Here is a 20,375-nt window from a genome sequence, read left to right on the forward strand (position 1 = left end):
TTCTGGTTCCATATAAATTTTAGAATTATTTGTTTCATTTCTTTGAAAAAAATGTGTGGGATTTTGACAGGGATTGCATTAAATGTGTAGATTGCTTTAGGTAGCATAGACATTTTCACAATATTTATTCTTCCAATCCAGGAGCATGAAACATTTTTCCATTACTTTGTGTCTTCTTCAATTTCTTTCATGAGTACTTTATAGTTTTCTGAGTATAGATTCTGTGTCTCTTTGGTTAGGTTTATTCCTAGATATCTTATGGCTTTGGGTGCAATTGTAAATGGGATTGACTCCTTAATTTCTCTTTCTTCTGTTTTGTTGTTGGTGTAGAGAAATGCAACCGATTTCTGTGCATTGATTTTATATCCTGACACTTTACTGAATTCCTGTACAAGTTCTAGCAGTTTTGGAGTGGAGTCTTTTGGGTTTTCCACATATAGTATCATATCATCTGCGAAGAGTGTTAGTTTGACTTCTTCTTTGCTGATTTGGATGCCTTTAATTTCCTTTTGTTGTCTGATTGCTGAGGCTAGGACTTCTAGTACTATGTTGAATAGCAGTGGTGATAATGGACATTCCTGCCGTGTTCCTCACCTTAGTGGAAAATCTTTCAGTTTTTCTCCATTGAGAATAATATTTGCAGTGGGTTTTTCATAAATAGCTTTGATGATATTGAGGTATGTGCCCTCTATCCCTACACTTTGAAGAGTTTTGATCAGGAAGGGATGCTGTACTTTGTCAAATGCTTTTTCAGCATCTATTGAGAGTATCATATGGTTCTTGTTCTTTCTTTTATTGATGTGTTGTATCACATTGATTGATTTGTGGATGTTGAACCAACCTTGCAGCCCTGGAATAAATCCCACTTAGTCATGGTGAATGATCCTTTTAATGTACTGTTGAATCCTATTGGCTAGTATTTTGGTGAGAATTTTCGCATCTGTGTTCATCAAGGATATTGGTCTGTAGCTCTCTTTTTTGATGGGATCCTTGTCTGGTTTTGGGATCAAGGTGATGCTGGCCTCATAAAATGAGTTTGAAGTTTTCCTTCCATTTCTATTTTTTGGAACAGTTTCAGGAGAATAGGAATTAGTTCTTCTTTAAATGTTTGGTAGAATTCTCCCGGGAAGCCGTCTGGCCCTGGGCTTTTGTTTGTTTGGAGATTTTTAATGACTGTTTCAATCTCCTTACTGGTTATGGGTCTGTTCAGGTTTTCTATTTCTTCCTGGTTCAGTTGTGGTAGTTTATATGTTTCTAGGAATGCATCCATTTCTTCCAGATTGTCAAATTTGTTGGCGTAGAGTTGCTCATAGTATGTTCTTATAATTGTTTGTATTTCTTTGGTGTTAGTTGTGATCTCTCCTCTTTCATTCATGAGTTTATTTATTTGGGTCCTTTCTCTTTTCTTTTTGATAAGTCTGGCCAGGGTTTTATCAATTTTATTAATTTTTTCAAAGAACCACCTCCTAGTTTCGTTGATTGGTTCTATTGTTTTTTGTTTTTTGGTTTCTATTTCATTGATTTCTGCTCTGATCTTTATGATTTCTGTTCTCCTGCTGGGTTTAGGGTTTCTTTCTTGTTCTTTCTCCAGCTCCTTTAGGTGTAGGGTTAGGTTATGTACCTGAGACCTTTCTTGTTTCTTGAGAAAGGCTTGTACCGCTATATATTTTCCTCTCAGGACTGCCTTTGTTGTGTCCCACAGATTTTGAACCGTTGTGTTTTCATTATCATTTGTTTCCATGATTTTTTTCAATTCTTCTTTAATTTCCTGGTTGACCCATTCATTCTTTAGAAGGATGCTGTTTAATCTCCATATATTTGGGTTCTTTCCAAACTTCCTCTTGTGGTTGAGTTCTAGTTTCAGAGCATTGTGGTCTGAAAATATGCAGGGAATGATCCCAATCCTTTGATACCAGGTGAGACCTGATTTAGGACCCAGGATGTGATCTATTCTGGAAAATGTTCCATGTGCACCAGAGAAGAATGTGTATTCTGTTGCTTTGGGATGAAATGTTCTGAATATATCTGTGATGTCCATCTGGTCCAATGTGTCACTTAAGGCCTTTATTTCCTTGTTTATCTTTTGCTTGGACGTTCTGTCCATTTCAGTGAGGGGAGTGTTAAAGTCCCCTACTATTATTGTATTATTGTTGATGTGTTTCTTTGATTTTGTTATTGATTGGTTTATATAGTTGGCTGCTCCCACGTTGGGGGCATAGACATTTAAAATTGTTAGATCTTCTTGTTGGACAGACCCTTTGAGTATGATATCGTGTCCTTCCTCATCTCTTATTATAGTCTTTGGGTTAAAATCTAATTGATCTGATATAAGGATTGCCACTCCTGCTTTCTTCTGATGTCCATTAGCATAGTAAATTCTTTTCCACCCCCTCACTTTAAATCTGGAGGTCTCTTCGGGCTTAAAATGAGTTTCTTGTAGGCAACATATAAATGGGTTTTCTTTTTATCCATTCTGATACCCTGTGTCATTTGATTGGGGCATTTAGCCCATTAACATTCAGAATAACTATTGAGAGATATGAATTTAGTGCCATTGTATTATCTGTTATGTGACTAACATTGTCTCTGTTCCTTTCTGATCTACCACTTGTAGGCTCTCTCTTTGCTTAGAGGACCCCTTTCAATATTTCATGTAGAGCTGGTTTGGTGTTTGCAAATTCTTTCAGTTTTTTTTTGTCCTGGAGGCTTTTAATCTCTCCTTCTATTTTCAGTGATAGCCTAGCTGGATATAGTATTCTTGGCTGCATGTTTTTCTCGTTTAGTGCTTTGAATATATCATGCCAGCTCTTTCTGGCCTGTCAGGTCTCTGTCGATAAGTCTGCTGCCAATCTAATATTTTTACCATTGTATGTACAGACTTCTTTTCCCGGGCGGAAATAAGCAGTTTTTTAAAAAGGGGGATGAACTATAACTGCACGGAATCAATTGCATTGCTACAGTCAAGAACCCAACCAAACAATCGCATCTGTGCTGTAGAGTGACGATGACATTCTTGATGATATACTTTTAAAATTTTATTTTATTTTATTTTAAATTTATTTTTTCAGTGTTCTAAGATTCATTGTTTATGCACCAGATCCAGGGCTCCGTGCAATACGTTTTTAATTTTTAATTTTTTTAAATTAAAATTTAATTAAAATTTAATTTAAAAAAAAAAATTTCAAGCTATCATTATTAAGTAGCCTCCACACCCCACGTGGGGCTTGAACTCACAACGCTGAGATCAAGACTCCCATGCTCTACAGACTGAGCCAGTCAGGTGCCCCTTAAAGATGTATTTTTAATTTGATAATGCAGAGATAAGAAATAGTTGGATTGTTGTGAAAACAGTATTAAAAATTCAGCCTTATTGGGGCGTCTGGGTGACTCATCCGGCTAAGTATCTGCCTTCAGCTCAGGTCATGATCTCAGGGTCTTGCTCAGCGGGGAGCCTGCTTCTCCCTCTCCCACTCCCCTTGCTTGTATTCCCTCTCTTGCTGTGTGTGTGTGTGTGTGTGTGTGTGTCTCGCTATCAAATAAATAAATAAATAAAATCTTAAAAAAAGGAAAAAAAAGTTCAGCCTCATCAGCAGAGGTGATCTGGAGTTTGAGGAAGCGAGAAGTCCTGAACAGCATGGGTTCCACTGCTGAAAGCGCCTCAGAGCAGTCTTGGCAAAACCAGGAGGGCTGACGGCTCCTCGCGTCTCTGTTTCCTCTGAAATTTCCCGTCAAAGCTCTGTTCTTGTTGCTCAGTTTCCAGCACGTTCTGCGTGTGACGACTCCATGTGTGGGTGGGGGGGATGGGTCTTTGGGGAGGCAGGCCAGGGCGGGCAGGAGACACAGCTCTCACTTTGGAAACATCCTTCTGGCTATTTTGATGTCCTACTGTCTTCCCTGAATGGCTGTCACCGGGTCATGTTAAAACTGAAACACCCGGGGCACCTGGGTGGCTCAGTGGGTTAAAGCCTCTGCCTTCGGTTCGGGTCATGATCCCGGGGTCTGGGGATCGAGCCCCGCATGGGGCTCTCTGCTCAGCAGGGAGCCTGCTTCCTTTCCTCTCTCTCTGCCTCTCTGCCTCCCTGTGATTTCTGTCTGTCAAAATAAATAAAATCTTTAAAAAAAAAAAACAAAAAACCTGAAACACCCGGGGCACCTGGATGGCTCAGTGGGTTAAAGCCTCTGCCTTTGGCTCAGGTCATGATCCCAGGGTCTTGGGATCAAGCCCCGCATGGGGCTCTCTGCTCAGCAGGGAGCCTGCTTCCCTCTCTCTCTGCCTCTCTGCCTACTTGTGATCTCTGTCTCTGTCAAATAAATAAATAAATCTTAAAAAAAACAAAAACTGAAGCACCCTCAGCAAATAGGTAATAAAGTGACCCCACCCAGAAAGCATACTTATGACTGTATTTTCTCCTTTTATTTCTTTAAATAAATTTTATTTTATTTTTTAAAGATTTTATTTATTTATTTGAGAGAGAGAGAGCATGAGAGTAGAGAGGTCAGCAGGAGAAGCAGACTCCCTGCCGAGCAGGGAGCCCGATGTGGGACTCCATCACGGGACTCCAGCATCATGACCTGAGCCAAAGACAGTTGCTCAACGAACTGAGCCACCCAGGTGCCCTCTCCTTTTCTAAGGTGCTCCTTTCCTAAGGGTACCTTGACAGGAGGAGGAGGAGACAGCTCTAGAGCGGCTGCCTCAGGGGAAGGCTCTGTGTCATCAGTTTTCCTCAGAGCCCAAGCTGGGCCCTCACACAGGTCCGTCACTGTGGACATCGCATCTCAATGGTCAGGCCTCTGTGGAGGCCAATGGGACTCTTTCCTGAGGGGTTAACTCCATGTTGGAGGTTTCCTCCGAGGCCCTGGCAGGTTTCTGCACTCATGGCAACCTTTGGTGGGGATTCCAGAGCTGGTGGGAAATTTTCAGGGCCTTCTGGGTCCTGGTTCCCTCCTTCAGATCCCTTTCCACCACTCAGACTCTAGCACGTTCCCCGATTCTGTCAGGCTTGTAAGTCTCAACCAGGATAGAGTATTTCGGCAGATGGAGAACATCTTTAAGGAAAATGTCAAATTCCTTTAGCTCTATACATTATTTATTTTGCATTACCGTTGGCCCCTGGACATCCTTCAGCCCATGTGAGGTGAGTATATCCATCCTTCAAGCCATTTCCCACCAGGGCAAGCCTATGTTTTTTCCAGTGGCCCCTAACTCAGAAGTTCTCTCTGTCCCATGTCCTGTTGCCATCTTGGGTGATGGTAACATCATGTTGATAACAAATTGGTTACCTCATCCGCTCAATGAAGAAATTATTGACTAGCTACTACTACTGTCTACGAAACAGTGTTAAACAAAATACAACATGGAAACCAGACTTGAAAATCCCTTGACAAAACCAGCAAAGCCAAGGAAGTGAAGGCTAGGTTAGCTTATCCTGTGGCGCAGGTGACGTTAGCTTGGGTCACTTTTTTCTTTTTTTAAGATTTATTTATTTATTCGAGAGAGAAAAAGAGAGAAGAGGGAGCGCGAGTGCTCCAGCAGGGGGAGGGGCAGAGAGAGAGAGAGAGACAAGCAGACTCCTCGCTGAGCAGGGAGCTGGACATGGGGCTCCATCCCAGGACCCTGAGATCATGACCTGAGCTGAAATCAGGATCAGATTGCTCAACTGACTAAGCCACTCAGGCGCCCCTCAAAAATGTTTCTTAAGTTGAATTAAAAACTCCATAAAAGAGTATTTATCTCTCAGATAGTATTAATACTCCATAAAAGATATTTATCTCTCAGATACGGTTATTCAGATGCGATTCCATAGGACCACAGAACTTTATTTTTTAAAATTTTTATTCATTCATTCATTTATTTATTTTTAAAGGATTTTACTTATTTTTTTGAGAGAGAGAGAGTGCAAGCATGCATAGGGGGAGGGGCAGAGGGAGAAGCCCACTCCTTGCTGAGCAGGGAGCCTGAGACGGGGCTTGATCTCCAGACCCCAGGATCATGTCCTGAGCTGAAGGCAGATGCTCAACCGACTGAGTCACCCAGGTACCCCAAGACTACAGAATTTCAAAGAACATTATCCTAAAATTATCTAGGTGGAAATATTACTAATGATAACATTAGTTTCCCTGTCTCAATCGAGTAACTCAGGTCCAGATCGGTGTCAGGGGAGAGCTTGCAATTTCTACGTGGAGTTTGTGTGGAACTGGTGGGTTTGTACAAACAATGACTCGTAGCATCCTCTGTGCGGGGGCCTGGTTCACACAGTGGGGAGAAGGGTTTGCCTCCCAGGACGGGTGCACACCTGGGTCACACTGATATTAAAGTCTGGTCTGGAGAGGTTGTTGGCCTCGTAAGACAGGATGCGAGCTCCGGGTTCAAGTTACTCTCTTCCTGCACATGTTGTAGACAGTCTCTCTGGCAGTGACATCAACAGACCCCTGCCTTTACTCGCTGATTCCCTTCCGGTTGTTGTTTAGGCTGCCATGAGCATTCTTCTGGACGGTTCCTTCCCCTCCCTGGCAGGGGGCTGGGGAGCGAGGTTTGCTCTACTTCGCTCCGTGGGCTATTGACTGGCTCATGTTGGGAGCTGCCAGCCGCCATCAGGGGTCTGCACGGATGAAGGACATCTGCTCACATTTCTGCTCTCTTTTCAAAATCTGCTAAGAACTGAATCCTTCATGCTTGATTTTTTTCCTTAGAAACTATGAACATCGCCAGCTAATCTCGGGCTCCAATTCTCAGGGTGTGCGCCAGCTTCATTGGGTTCAGATGGAATTGGACGGAGTTTCTTATTATCGATGACTTCCGTGAATTATTTATTTTTTTAATTTTTAAAAATTTTTAAAAGATTTTATTTATTTGATGTAGAGAGAGAGATCACAACTAGGCAGAGCAGCAGGCGGAGAGAAAGGGGGGAAGCAGGCTGAGCAGAGAGCCCGATGCGGGACTCGATTCCAGGACCCTGAGATCATGACCTGAGCCGGAGGCAGAGGCTTAATTCACTGAGCCACCCAGGCACCCCTCCATGCATTTTTTAAAAAAGATTTTTATTTATTTATTTGACACAGAGAGAGAGAGAGAGATCGCAAGTAGGCAGAGCGGCAGGCAGAGAGAGAGGGAGAAGCAGGCTCCCCGCTGAGCAGAGAGCCCAATGTGGGACTCGATCCCAGGACCCCGAGATCATGACCCAAGACCAAGGCAGAGGCTTACTCCACTGAGTAAGTGGTGGCCAGGCACCCAGACTTCTGTGCATTTAAATGGGAACCCACAGTGGTGGTGAACAGGGCTTTTTTGGGGGGACATCACTGTCTTTTCCTCCTCAGATCTGTGTGTTCCAACCAGCCGCTTGGAACCCTCTAATTTTTTTTTAAAAACAGGGGAATCCCAAACCACTTCCCAATTAGCATATTGTCGCTTGCAGCCTGCCGCTGGCTGCAGGAACATTCCCAGCCCGCCCCTAGCTCACTGGGCGGAGGAGCAGCGGGGCCTGGGGGGCTGGAATGCTGCAAGTGAAATGGTATTTTCGTGCGCGCTCTGCTGGTTCCAGCAGGCCCTGAAGCATCTCCCGCATTGCACACTTTTTTCTTGGTCACACTGGCCACCGCTCCATCTGTCACTCTGGCCTCACTGAGTTCAGATCTGTCAGAAGCCAGCACCCACCCCAGCTCTGTCTTTCCTGCCAGCCTAGCTCCTCCCCGCTCCCGCCCTCCCCCTCCAAACCCCATCCCTCCTCTTCAGTCACCTCCTGTCTCTGGTGGTTCCAGCTTCCAGCTTCCAGTCGCAGCTTGCTTGATGCTTCAGAAATGGCCCCCCAACCTTCCTTGCTTCCCGACACCCTAAGTATCCGGCCCCTCCGTGGGTGTTTTCTGTTCCTCTGTGGTTTGGGGCTGATGTTTCTGTGTGTCGGTTGCTTCTGTTTCTGCATATTTACAGTCGGTCAATTCTCTTTCTAATGGTGAGCGAGGAGGCATGAATAATTCAAAAATAATTTGCATTTGTCTCTGGAATGCATTTCTGTACTGACGCTCCGCATTTGGGGGGTGTCTGATACTCTGGGAATTCACACGTCAAATTTAGTCATGAGGCAAAGTATAAAATGCCTAGAGAGGAGTGGGGGAGTTATTCAGCATTTTTTTCCTCTGGCCCCCGAAATATTCTTTGGCTCTCAACTCTGTGATGAAGTTGGAAAGCATCACTCCTCGTATCGTTGGCTTGTTCTGGACCCAGGAGAGCCTTTCCAGTCCCTTCAGGGTGTCTGTTCAGCTCTTTGTCTGGTACACACTGTCTCTGTCAAGGGGGGAGGTAATCAAGAGGCTGACTTGGAGGAAAATGATCAGGGCCCAAAGAATTATCTGGGGAAGAAAAATTCCTTAATTGCATGACTTTGCCAAATGAACATTCATTAAATATATCAGCTTCTCAGTGTGCACGCTGAATTTAAGGGGTCTGATCGTTTTTGAAAAATTGTCCTTGCAATCCTTATTGTAAGATATGTCAGCAACGTGATGTGTGACTGAAAATATTTACTGGCTTTAAACTACCAGAGTCCTTTCACATAAAAATAGAGATGCCCTCACAGGGCTGAGTAAGTATTTGACCTTCAGGGTGGTGTGCTGGGGAAAGGTTTGCGGCCCTAACCCACCATAAGAAATATTTCAAGTTAGCTGATTTGTTACATAAACATTCCAACCTCAGACTCAGTCTGGGCAATGATGTCCCCCTCCTCTGGGCTCTGCCCTGCCAAGACGGAGGGGCCATGGGCTTTCTTCAGAACGCAGCTGCCTATAGTCTCCTACTATCCTGCGATGAAATAGGGTTTTTCTGCAAGGTTTTATTTGCAAAGCATTTCAGGAGACGAAAATGTAAACCTGGGTTCTTGCTTGTCCACTGAGCCTTCTTAAGGGTCTGTGTCTGGGAGCCTCGGAGCCCAGAGAGGCCGGAGCTGGATAAGGCAGGGAGGAAATTTGTGAAAAAACATCTAATTGGCTCTGAAGAGGTATGAGGAATTGAGACGGTGTCGTGATGATGCCTAGCATCAAGGCCGTGAGACTGATGGTTGTAAATGTGTCCTCATTCTTTCGGTGACCATTTCTTGTTCTTTCTTTCTCTCTCTCTCTCTCTTTTTTTTTTTTTTTAAAGATTTTATTTATTTGACAGATGGAGATCATAAGCAAGCAGAGAGGCAGGCAGAGAGAGAGGGGGAAGCAGACTCCCTGCTGAGCAGAGAGCCCAATGCGGCTTGATCCCAGGACCCTGAGATCATGACCTGAGCCAAAGACAGGCTTAACCCACTGAGCCACCCAGGTGCCCCTCAGTGAGCATTTCTTTAGCTCTGTCTATCTGTTTGACATCATGTTAGGCACAACGGTGATACAAAAGTGGATTTGGGGTTGATTTTTTAAACTTCAGTATGCAGGAGAAAAAGTCAGTGAACTTGTCAAAAGAGAGATTCCCGGGATTCCAGAGAGACCAATTTATTAGATCTAAATGGAGATGGGGAGCTGCGTTTTTTAAAAAAAAGATTTTATTTATTTATTTGATAGAGATCACAAGTAGGCAGAGAGGCAGGTGGGGTGAGGGGTGGTAAGCAGGCTCCCTGCTGAGCAGAGAGCCCATTCGGGGCTCGATTCCAGGACCCTGGGATCATGACCTGAACCAAAGGCAGAGGCTTTAACCCACTGAGCCACCCAGGTGCCCTGGGAGCTGCATTTTTAGCAAATATCTCAGGTAACTCAAAGGCAAATAGTCCTGGGATCAGTTTAAAAACAAAACAAAACAAAACACCTATAAAACTAGCCTAAATGCTTGAGAGTCTCTTAATTGCCCAGAGAGGATTTATTTCTATGTTCAATGAGCTCATATGCACTTAGCTTACCTTGAATACACCAGATGTAGCCAACTCACGGTGCTGCTCCACGAAAATGACAGCTGAAATGACACACCGATAGCCTGGGATTCTGGAAAGCAACACTAGGTCAGGAGGCTGTACTTTGGACCTGGGGATGGTGCCTTCCCCAGAGCTTAGGCAGCAGAGGGGAACGAGGTTTCCATGACCTGGGATGCCTTCCTGCAATGGTAAGGCTGAGATCACAGGAAGAATTTCATTCCTTTTTTTTTTTTTTCTCATGCCAAAGGCTCAATGATGTGGTCCCACTCTATCAGGTATTTTCTCCATGCTTTTTGGTTCGTGACATCCACCTTCGGTCCTAGAACGAGCATCTTGCTTTGGTCTGCAGGAAGGCCCGGCGGTGATCATTAAGAATGGTTCTTTGGATAATCTCTGGATCTATGGTTATCCTAATGCATGCTCAGAACAGGATGAATTTGTAGTTCACACCGCACAAACAGCTGCCCAGTAGGGGGACACTGGCTCTTCAGCTCTGTTCCATCTCTAACCACCAGTGGTATCTGCCTAGGGTTCTGGGCACTGGCTTGCTCTCAGGAAATTTATGGCCTCTAGCAAAAGTGTTGCCCATCTCTTGTTGGATAAGGGCTTGAAGGCAAACTAAACCTAATTGACCAACAGCTAAATCTGAACATGAAAGCCTTCCTTTAAAAGTGGTTCTTTGTGTGATGGGGGGTCTCAGGGCGATCCACTGAGGCCATGAAATCTGCCCCATGATTTCTGAAACTTTTCTTTCCCTGAAACTTTTGACATTTATATATCTCGATATTTTCTCATGACATGAACCGAGACCTTTCGAATTCCTCCATTGGTGTTAGGGTCTGACACCAATTCTCCTACACCGCTTGGCTGGGTTTCCTATGACTCAATTCAGTTCAGTTCTGACACCGCTACATGGAGTTAGTGGGGACTCCACATGTGGAGGGTCCCCAACAAGACGGCCTCTGTCCCCACTTCCAACGCCATCCTCAGGTGGGCTGACACATGTTCAACAAACGGATGGGTGAATTCGCTCAGAAAATACTTACTGATCAATACTACCCTCTTGTCCACTATTCTGGGGGTTGGGGATACAGTGGGGGAATGCCCCAACATGAACCCTTCAGCCAGGGAAAGGGTATGTACGTTGATTTCCTTTTCCCACATGGACACAGCACTCTGGACTTTCCAGAGTTTCTTTTTTATCGTCTGAGTTACGCTTCTTTTCTATTGCCTGCCTGCGCTACTCCAGAATCAAAATCTTAAGATTCAGAGCAGGGCTCCTGCTGGAGGGAGCAGGGACCCTCGGGAATGACCGGGGGCACAAGTGCGGACATGCCAACATCTGAGAGCGGCGCAAAGCTGCCACAGAAGCAGGATTTAGGCTGCTAGAATTCCATTAGAACCTTTTTTGAGCCTGGGATCCCATTCCCAGTGTGGTGAAATCCGTGCACCACTCCGTGGAATGACGTTTTTAAGTGCCACGTATGAGTTTAAAGCAAGCCAATGTGATTATTAAAATACTGTAAGGTAATCACATTGGATGGTAGAGATGTATGTGTGTGTGGTAACGAGGTAGTGGCTGGTGTAATGGCTGTTGTGTTGAGGTCGTGATGAGCATCAGTGCTACTCTGAATCTCGGCAGACAGTGGAATGTCATATTAAAAATACCAGACACAAATACTGTTTTACTGCTGTGGTCTGTTGCCAGCATTCAATAGCAACTGGACGCCACCGCTACATTACAGTTAGAGGTTAGTAAAAACAAAGATGGCGCCTTTCCCCCCTTCAAGTTCAAGGACTTCGGAATTCTAGTCTGTTCTCCCTTGTCTGAAGTGTAGCTATAGAAGACCTTTTTTTTTTTTTTTTAAAGATTTTATTTATTTGTTTGACAGAGACCACAAGTAGGCAGAGAGGCAGTCAGAACGAGGAGGAAGTAAGCTCCCTGCTGAGCAGAGAGCCTGATGTGGGGCTCGATCCCAGGACCTTGGGATCTGACCTGAGCCGAAGGCAGAGGCTTTAACCCACTGAGCCACCCAGGTGCCCCTATAGAAGAGCTTTTTGGGGAGGGGGCTGATCAGTCTGTCTAATAGAGTTCAAGGAACCACACAGTTTACTAACCAACTGGTCTACCACAGTAGTTCACTTCTTCAATGGCTATTTTTTATAGGTTCTTAACAAATGGTACAAAAATGCACTTATTACCAGTTAACTTGTAGCCCCATGCATGCACACATTTATAGAAAAGCAATGGATGAATATGGGTCTGCAGATTTTTCTGGAATAAATAAGGTAAGTTTCAATATACCCTTTTATTGGAATGTGTAAATTATAAAAAAACAAACACACCTGGGTAATGTCAGACCTGAGGATTCTTTTTAAATATCTCGTGTGAAGAATACTCATATACTGTTCTAAGGGGGTACGCACACTCTAGTTAAAACAGACAACCCCGGAAATAGAAGAATAAAAAGAACAGCGACAATGGGTTGGCTAAGTGCCTGGGGGCTACTCTCCTGAGCCAGCCGTGGTCTCTCCCTTTTATCACTGAGTCCCGGGGGTGTGTTCCCCTGGGAGCTCTCACAGGCTTCTTCTGGTCTGGGTCTTGATCTCTGCAAGAGTGGCTGCTACAGGAACACGAGCAGGGAGGAAGGCAGCCCACTTGTCGGGGCTGGGGGGTGGTTCACCAGGGTCCCACTGCCATTTTGGGGCAGTCCGTGGTTTCTCACATCTCAATTGTAGAGGCAGAGAGAGATCAGATCTTTCCCAAGAAATCTTCTTGGGAAGAGTTCTCACTTAAAACGACAGCGTCAAATGTGGTACGGTCTCTTTTCCTTAGGCCTCTGCCTCAGAAGACAACGGTAGATAAACGAGCTCTTCCCTGTAAAGAAGGCCTCAGGTCATTGAATTGACAAGCCCGTTAATGAACCTGCCGAAGACCTTTCTTATCAGCGAAGGCTCCTCCTCCCTCGGCAGGAGCGTATTATAGCAGATTAGTAAGTAGTCGAAAACGAAGCCATCAGAGCATGCCAGCCACACAATGGGAAAGTAGTTTGGGGGGCCCAGCAACACCTGGGCACGGTTATCCGGCCATTCATCACGAGCACTTGAAAAGCTCTCCCACATTTGTGTTTGGGTTGCTTTTATTTTTTCTTTTTGGTGAACTGGCCAACTGCCTGGTGAAAGGAGATAAGGGAAGAAGTCTCTGGTCTAAAGCCCTTGGAAGGTAGATTTCTAGGGCGCCTGGGTGGCTCAGTTGGTTAAGCGACTGCCTTTGGCTCAGGTCATGTTCCTGGAATCCCAGGATCGAGTCCTGCCTTGGGCTCCTGGCTCCACAGGGTCTGCCTCTCCCTCTGACCTCCTCTCTCATGTTCTCTCTCTCAAATGGATAAATAAAATCTTAAAAAAAAAAGATTTCTTAAAAACACTTTGAAAAACAGAAAATGAAACTGAATAGCAGAGGAAAATTATGAAGAATAACAAGGCAACTGCTTAAAAAATGAACTTGAAAATGAACTCCTGAGCAAGACTGCTTCCTGAGGGCATCACATAGAGAACAAGTTTACTGTGGACCCTCCAAACCTTCAAAGTGTTAGGTAGTTGATGCTATGTTTGGAGAGGGGTCTCCCAGATTGTGGACGGGGAGGGGGAGCACCACACACACTCTTCAGGACCACCAGGCTAAATCATTCTTGAGACACAGTCTTGGTGTGGGGAGGCTTTCTTGTTATTTTTTTAAATTTATTGCTTAGTTTTTAAGATTTTATTTATTTATTTGAGAGAGAGAGAGAGAGAGTGAGACAGTTTAAGTAGGGGGAGCACTGGAGGGAGAGGGGGAAGCAGACTTCCCGCTGAGCAGGGAGCCCGATGTGGGGGTCGATCCCAAGATCGTGAGATCATGACCTGAGCCGAAGGCAGACACTTAACGGAGTCACCCAGGCACCCCGGGACTTTCTAGTTATTAAGCTATGTTTTGGAACACACTGAATTGTGCATAAAGACACATTATGGGCAAAGCAACTACGGAGCAGGGTCACTGAAGGGGGCAGTGCAAGAGGATGCAGGAAAGAGCCGACGTCAAGGTCTCCTGCAGGATGTGCCTGCAGGACGTTTAGGATATTTATGGTGACTACTGTCCTTACACTGCTGAGAGGACAATCCCTTCTTGTTTGCTCCTGAATCCTTGGTTTTGTCTTAACGTTGATATAATTTTATGTTATTGTAGGAAAACATGGAATCAAAAAAAGGTCAGCAACTCCCGGGAAGAGGGTCCAAGCCATAGAACATTCTTTCCTACTAAGGAAGGGTTGGACCAATGGACAAACACTTGCCAAACACCTGACCTTTAAGAGTCTCCTTCCTTTGCCTATGGGCCTTGGGGGAGCTTAACGGCCACTGAGATTCATTCACTGGGGGAAGAAACGCATCAACCCATTAGTTTTTAGGTAAGTGATGCCAAGTTTACTGGCGCTGAAAACAGTTCTAGATATAAAATGCACTTTGTTTTCCAGGGTATTACCACTCTCCGGCAGTCAGAAGATTTCACAACGGGCCAGATATTTCTGTGTGTGAGCGAGTGTGTGCCTGAGCGTGCGTGTGATTTCTTTCTTGTTCGGTTTCCAAAGCCCTGGCTGTATTCACAGTCTTCCAGAAGATCGGTGTCAGGTCACAACCCCAGCATGAACCGTTACCTCTAGAGAGCAGAGTTTTATCTGGCATGGAAAACTCACTGGTGGGTTTTCTAGACACATGTTTATTTGCAGTTCAAAGACAAAATAGAAAACTCCAGAGTGGAAAATGCTACCTTTTAGTTCACACTCTTTTAATCCCTCTGTCCCCATAAAATAAACTTTCTGAAGTGTAAGCAGTGGGAAATAATGTAAACTCTGCAGAAATGGAAAATAAATTAGTTTCTTTCAAACTCGGTGGAGGTCCTTTTACCGGACAGCGAGCTTGGTTGCACACAGAATTTGGTCTTGAACAAAGAATAAATCTTTGGCCTATTTCCCCATTGCTCCCGCGTTGCGTAAGAGGCGTATTTCAAATTCACTTTCTTCTCCAGTGGCAGCAAAAAGGCAAAGAGTAGTCTGTTTCGTGAGCCTGGAAGACAAAAAACATGTTTCCGGGGGTTTAAGAACAGCTTTTTACCCTGTGGTGTTAAACTGTTACTAGGGCTCTAAAAAGCTGGAAACTGAGAGAAAATTCGACAGCCAATAAGGGATTCTCTTCACAAGACAAGGCTGGGATCCCTGTCTGGAGTCTTTTTACTTAAGAGCCGAGGAGAAGCCCAGGGTGTGCGACCGAGACCACGCACATTGCAGGCAGCGAGCCGAGCCCTGAGAAGATCAGGCAGAAATTCCAAAATTCTAAATTTGGGCTCTACAGTCTCTAGGATCCTGCTGAGTGAGAACGCTCGGGATTTTAGAGATTTTAGATTAGGAATCCTGTCGCCTTGGATTTCGATTTCTCTTATGGTCGCCACAGAAAGCGAGGTCGGAAAAATGCATTTAGGGCGCAAATGGAAGGGAGAAGGTCTGGACCTTCAAAAACACCTTACTGATGTTGAAGTTTTCTTGTTTCCTCTCAAAGAATCTTAAAACTCCGATGCGGCCGGAACCTGCCATCTGCTTGAAGGAAAAATGGTCTAACTACATTTTACAAAGAATAAACACACACCCGAGTTCCAGAAAACACATGGTCACCACGGCAGCAGGGACTGAAAAGGAGGGTGTTGGGCCTTCACTCTGAATGTACGCATGGAGGAGTCGATCTGTGGGGCCAGGGGTTCACACTGGGCAGGAGAACAGCGCGTCGGCCTCCCACCGACGCCGGAGGGCTCTGGAGCCGGAAAGGATGCTGGCTTAGCTTCAGAACTCAAGACAGTGACGAAGACAGGACACCGGGAACTCGGGATACTTCCCGAGCATCTGATTCAAGTCAGGGAAGTACACAGAAAACAGACGCCCGGCAAGCATAATCATCATTAACAAAAAAATATTTTTTGCGGTGAGGCAGGGAGGTGTTTGCCTGGTGTGCACGGCACGTCCTTCCCTTCCCCCCTTAGAGAGGTGGCTGGTCTCATTCAGTGGCTCTGATTCTCCCTGACCTGAGGCTCCGCGAGGCCTGTGGAGGAAGGGGGGTGGTGGGCTTCGTGGACTGGAAATAACCCAGGGAGGGCAAGTCTGGGAGGACCTTCCAAACCTGTGTGTGCTAAAGACCAGCTGATTAGCCGCGTGACCTTAGTATCCAGTGGTTTAGTGTTTAAAGGGGCCTAGAGTATGTGGTTCCAGGTCTTAAGAAAAGGCAGACTGTTGGCGGAAGTACAAAACGTCTGAATACAGATTTTACGAATTGGAAAAGCAATCGCTATGGTGAGAATTTAAAAAGGAATCGGCTGTTCATTGTTACCCAGTTATTCAGGGAAAAAAAAAAATTTCAGAATTTTACGAAGACAGAACATATGAAACATTCTATCTTGGTATGGGACTGATAAGAAACCAAAGCATTTCCAAACAAGTTTCTTCTTTTTTGGGGGGGGGGGGTGGGGGAGGGGGTGAGTGAGCAAGAGAGAGTGTGTGAGTGGGCGGAGGGAGAGAGGGAGAGAGAATGTTAACCAGGCTCCACACCCAGTGTGAGGCCCAACTCGGGGCTCGATCTCACGACCCTGAGATCATCACCTGAGCCCAAATCCGGTCGGACGCTTAAATGACTGAACCACCCAGGCATCTCCAAAAAAGTTTCTTTAAAAGGGAGTTAAGAACTTCCCACCTATTAAGCTTCAAAATATTCCATTTTAGTTCGACAGATGTCAGTGAGATGGTAAAGATGGCATCGCTGAATCCGTCCTCACCATCTTTTATTTAAGTGGCCTGGGCTTCCAACTGTGTACTCCAAGGATGGCCCGGGACGACACACTCACTAACCTCTTTCTTGGAGCATAATCGTGATCAGTGGTTTTTGAGTGGTTCCTTGAAAAGATAGTCTCTGTGAGCCCTGACTGTTGTTTGTAAGTGACATATCACTGACTCCGACTCCAGAAACGTACATTGCATTGTATGTCCCCTAAATAAAAGTTGAATTAAAAAAAAAAAAAAAAGGACCCAAAGCACAGAGCCCAGGTGCTACCCTCGGGAGCCCCGAAACCTTGTGGTTTATGGACTGGGGATGACAAACCCTGCCCAGGGAGGGCTGCGGCAGCAACCGCACTCAAGACGCATTTATGATTATTTAATATCATCGAACACTCCTGCTCTGAAGGTAGCTCTTTAGGGAGAAATGAGCAGGTATGACACTCTTTTTTGCATGTGCTATTCTAGAAAAAACCTTCTTGGTCAATAACAAACATCCAGACGAGGGCTAGAGTCAGTCTGATGCTGGACTCTAGTCAACCACACTTGGGGACAAAGCGGGTACGTGAATTCTTCAGGAAATCTACCGGACTTTATAGTGTCTGCCTGGAGCCTGCTGCGACTCAGATATAGGGTGAGGGTTCAGAATGAGATACCAAAAGGGAGGGGAAAAATCCAGTCCGAGTCCAGTCGCCTTCAAACAAAAGACTAAAGAGTATCGTGGCAGGGTCCAATCCACTGGGACAAATGATGTATTTTAATTGGTTGCGTCTGGTGCCATGGAGAAGAAGGAATCGGGCCCTTCTTCTGACAACAGTGAAGGCACCACAGGGGACCCCAGAAAGGAGCAAGAGCTCAACTCTGGGGACTTTTTGGCATCTCGGTTCATATGGAGCCTCACGCGATTTCCTAGAGGGTGAGGTGAACAGGAGAGCAGAGGGCGGGGACGGAGAGTAACAGTCGGCAGCAGATGTCAGTCGTCCACGGGGCAGACGGCAGCAGGGGCCACGGAGAGTAGTGAGCGTGCGGCTTCCAGCCGAGTGCACGGAAAGATCTGGAGTCCGACCACCACGGGAGCAGAGCAACCAACCAGACATTTATTTCCTCTTCCGATGCCCAAATCTGTCTCAGTTGACTGTCATCTGAACGTTCACATTTTTATATTTTGTACTTTTAACAGCCACAGACCTTCAATGTCGGTAGAGGTGGTCCCTGACTGATGTGTGCATGAGGGCACAGGAAACAGAGAGGCTGTCTGTGGGGTCATTATATCGAGGAGTCCCGGGGGCGCCTGGGTAGCTCAGTCGTTAATCCCTCAGCTCATGATCCTGGGGTCCTGAGATCGAATCCCGCATCGGGCTCCTTGCTCACTGGGGTGTCTGCTTCTCTGTCTGCCTCTGTCTCTCCCCCTGCTTCTGCTCTTTTGCTCTTTCTCTCATATAAATAAAATCTTAAAACAAAACAAAACAACAGAAACAACAACAAAGAGTCCCCGAGAAGGAATGTTTGCTTTGTACGGTGGTGTTCTTCCGTGACACCAGATCTGTTTTCGGGGGTGCAAGCAAGGGTCAACTGATGGTGTTTGAACCACTGCCCAGCGAGCCTAGAAATGGCATTGGACAGCTCACAAGAGGAGGCTTGGAGGAGTGAGTGGGAAGGGAAAACAACATTCAGTGAGAGACAGCCCTGTTATAAAAGAGCTTGGACAAAGTCATCGCTTTTAATACCCAAATAACTGTCTTTTGTTAGGAAAAAAAATCACCCGATGACCCCCAAATTATAGGTCTGCTCAAATAACTGGTTGGCATCTTCTAGAACAGGCCAAAGTTCCCTTGCCTGTAAGTTTGGCTTGGCCGTAAGGACGGGGTGAGCGAGTGAGCAGATCCCGGAGGAGCCTGGGCCTTCAGGTCTATCAGCTGTGCGGCGGGAGCACGCACTGGCCTCCCCGGACCAGAGTTTTCGTGGCACCGAAATAAAACTGCTCACCTCGCTGGGCTGATGCCAGCATGACATGCGACAGGGACGGTGAAGCGACCGGTGCCAGCCATGGGAGGAGTGGCGGGCGGAGCAGGGGAAAGAGCCCTGTGGGTCCTGTGGGTCGGGGCCACTGCTCGGCGGCCAGCTCTCAGCACGCAGGGGAAGCGCCTGCCTCCAGGGGGCGCTGTGACCACCCAGGCGAGGGGCTTAGCACCGGGCTGGGCACGCCGAGGCGATCTGCACAGGCCAACCTCCTGGCCTCCAACCCTTGCTCGAGCTTTCAGTAAACCCCGAGGGAACACAAGCCAAAGGATCTAAGTGTCCGTGACAGCAAAGTGACGGACGTGTCCCTGGGCGTTACCTGAGTCTTAACTGCAATGAGGAAGGCATAATTGGGTTTTCAGCACCTTCTTGGAGGACAGATGAAAATGGACCCCAAGGGTGGGAAAGTACTGTCCGTCAGAGGCGAAGGGCGACACACACTTGTTCTGGGGAGAAGTGACACACGGCAGCGGCAGGGCATGACGGGTTCTGGACGCGAAACACACAGTGCCACCCGAAGACCAAACGACACCATCATCCAGGCTCCCGTGTACAGGCTTCCTGGGTAAATCAGTCCCCCTGGGTTCCTTTGGTGGAGTTTTCTTTTTACGAACTGACACAAATGTGAACCGTGGTTGTGGTTTGAAGGGAACACAGCCCCCGCTCCTCGGGGACAAACACATCCAGTCACCACCGAACACCACACGCCGACACCAGACGCCTCCGCACCTGGGGTTAAGGTGATTTCACAGAGGCCCGGTCGCCACCTTTCTCGTCACAGCCTAGCTCTTTGGCGTCTGTCAGGAACGAAGACTCACACAAGAAGAAAGCCACGTCCCCACACTGACTCCTGCGGGAATTCCGTCTGCCTGGCTCCGGGCCAGCACTCAGGCAACCGGAGAAAACGGCCTTCAGGTCAAGTCAGCCCGTCAGGCAGGCCCGCGGGGTGCCGGCAGCGGGGAGGGGTGCCGGGCTCGGGAACAGCGACAGGAGTGAGCGCGGAGACTGCACGGGGGCCGTCTGGGAAAAGGAATGTGGCTTGAGAACACGGGGAGGACACGTTTGATGTATGGGATGAAGAAAAGCAGCCTCGAGACTTGCCAATGGCTGAGGGGAGTCTTCCAGGCGGCACGGCCCGGGAGGCTGGCCATTTCTCTTCAGGAAGGGAAGTGAGGACAGGAGCCGGCAGGTGTGGCGGCAGGACCGAGGGGGAGACAGGAGTAAGACTAGGGACCCCCCACTGCTCAGGGCTGCCTACGGGAGCTCCAGGTTGAGCCCAGTCCCCTTAGGCTGGGTGGACCCTGAGAGGTCAAGGGGTCTCATTTCGGCTGCTCTGTCCTTCCTATGGCTCACTGGGCCCTCTGCGGTAGAGGACCTGTCCTGTCTCCATGTGTCTGTCTGGTGGTATAAGAGCCGAGGGTCCCTGTCAGGTCCACGCTGAGTGTGACATGTTAGATTGTCCCCGACTAGACAGGCCGAAGTCCTGACCTCCAGGACTGAAGCCGGCAAAGGTCTCTGTAGATGTCACTGAGTGAAGAGGCGGTCAGTGAGGTGGGCCCTGATGCCATGTGACAGGAGCCCCTGCGGGAAGACAGAGCGACACACAGGGAGTAGGCCTCGGCTGTGCAAGCGG

At 46.9% G+C, this 20,375-nt stretch overlaps 1 protein-coding gene across 2 annotated transcripts in view; it reads right to left on the bottom strand.

Moving 5' to 3' along the window:
* Positions 1–14,608: 14,608 nt before the first annotated feature.
* The window catches only part of MTHFD1L (methylenetetrahydrofolate dehydrogenase (NADP+ dependent) 1 like), a 186,457-nt gene continuing 180,690 nt past the window's right edge, over positions 14,609–20,375 (bottom strand). For both annotated transcript variants that reach the window (XM_032338740.1, XM_032338743.1), the window contains one exon: positions 14,609–14,975. The gene's annotated coding sequence lies outside the window, so the exon portion shown is untranslated. The remainder of the gene's footprint in view (positions 14,976–20,375) is intronic.

Source organism: Mustela erminea, chromosome 4 (assembly GCF_009829155.1).
Source record: "Mustela erminea isolate mMusErm1 chromosome 4, mMusErm1.Pri, whole genome shotgun sequence".
Lineage (NCBI taxonomy): Eukaryota > Metazoa > Chordata > Mammalia > Carnivora > Mustelidae > Mustela > Mustela erminea.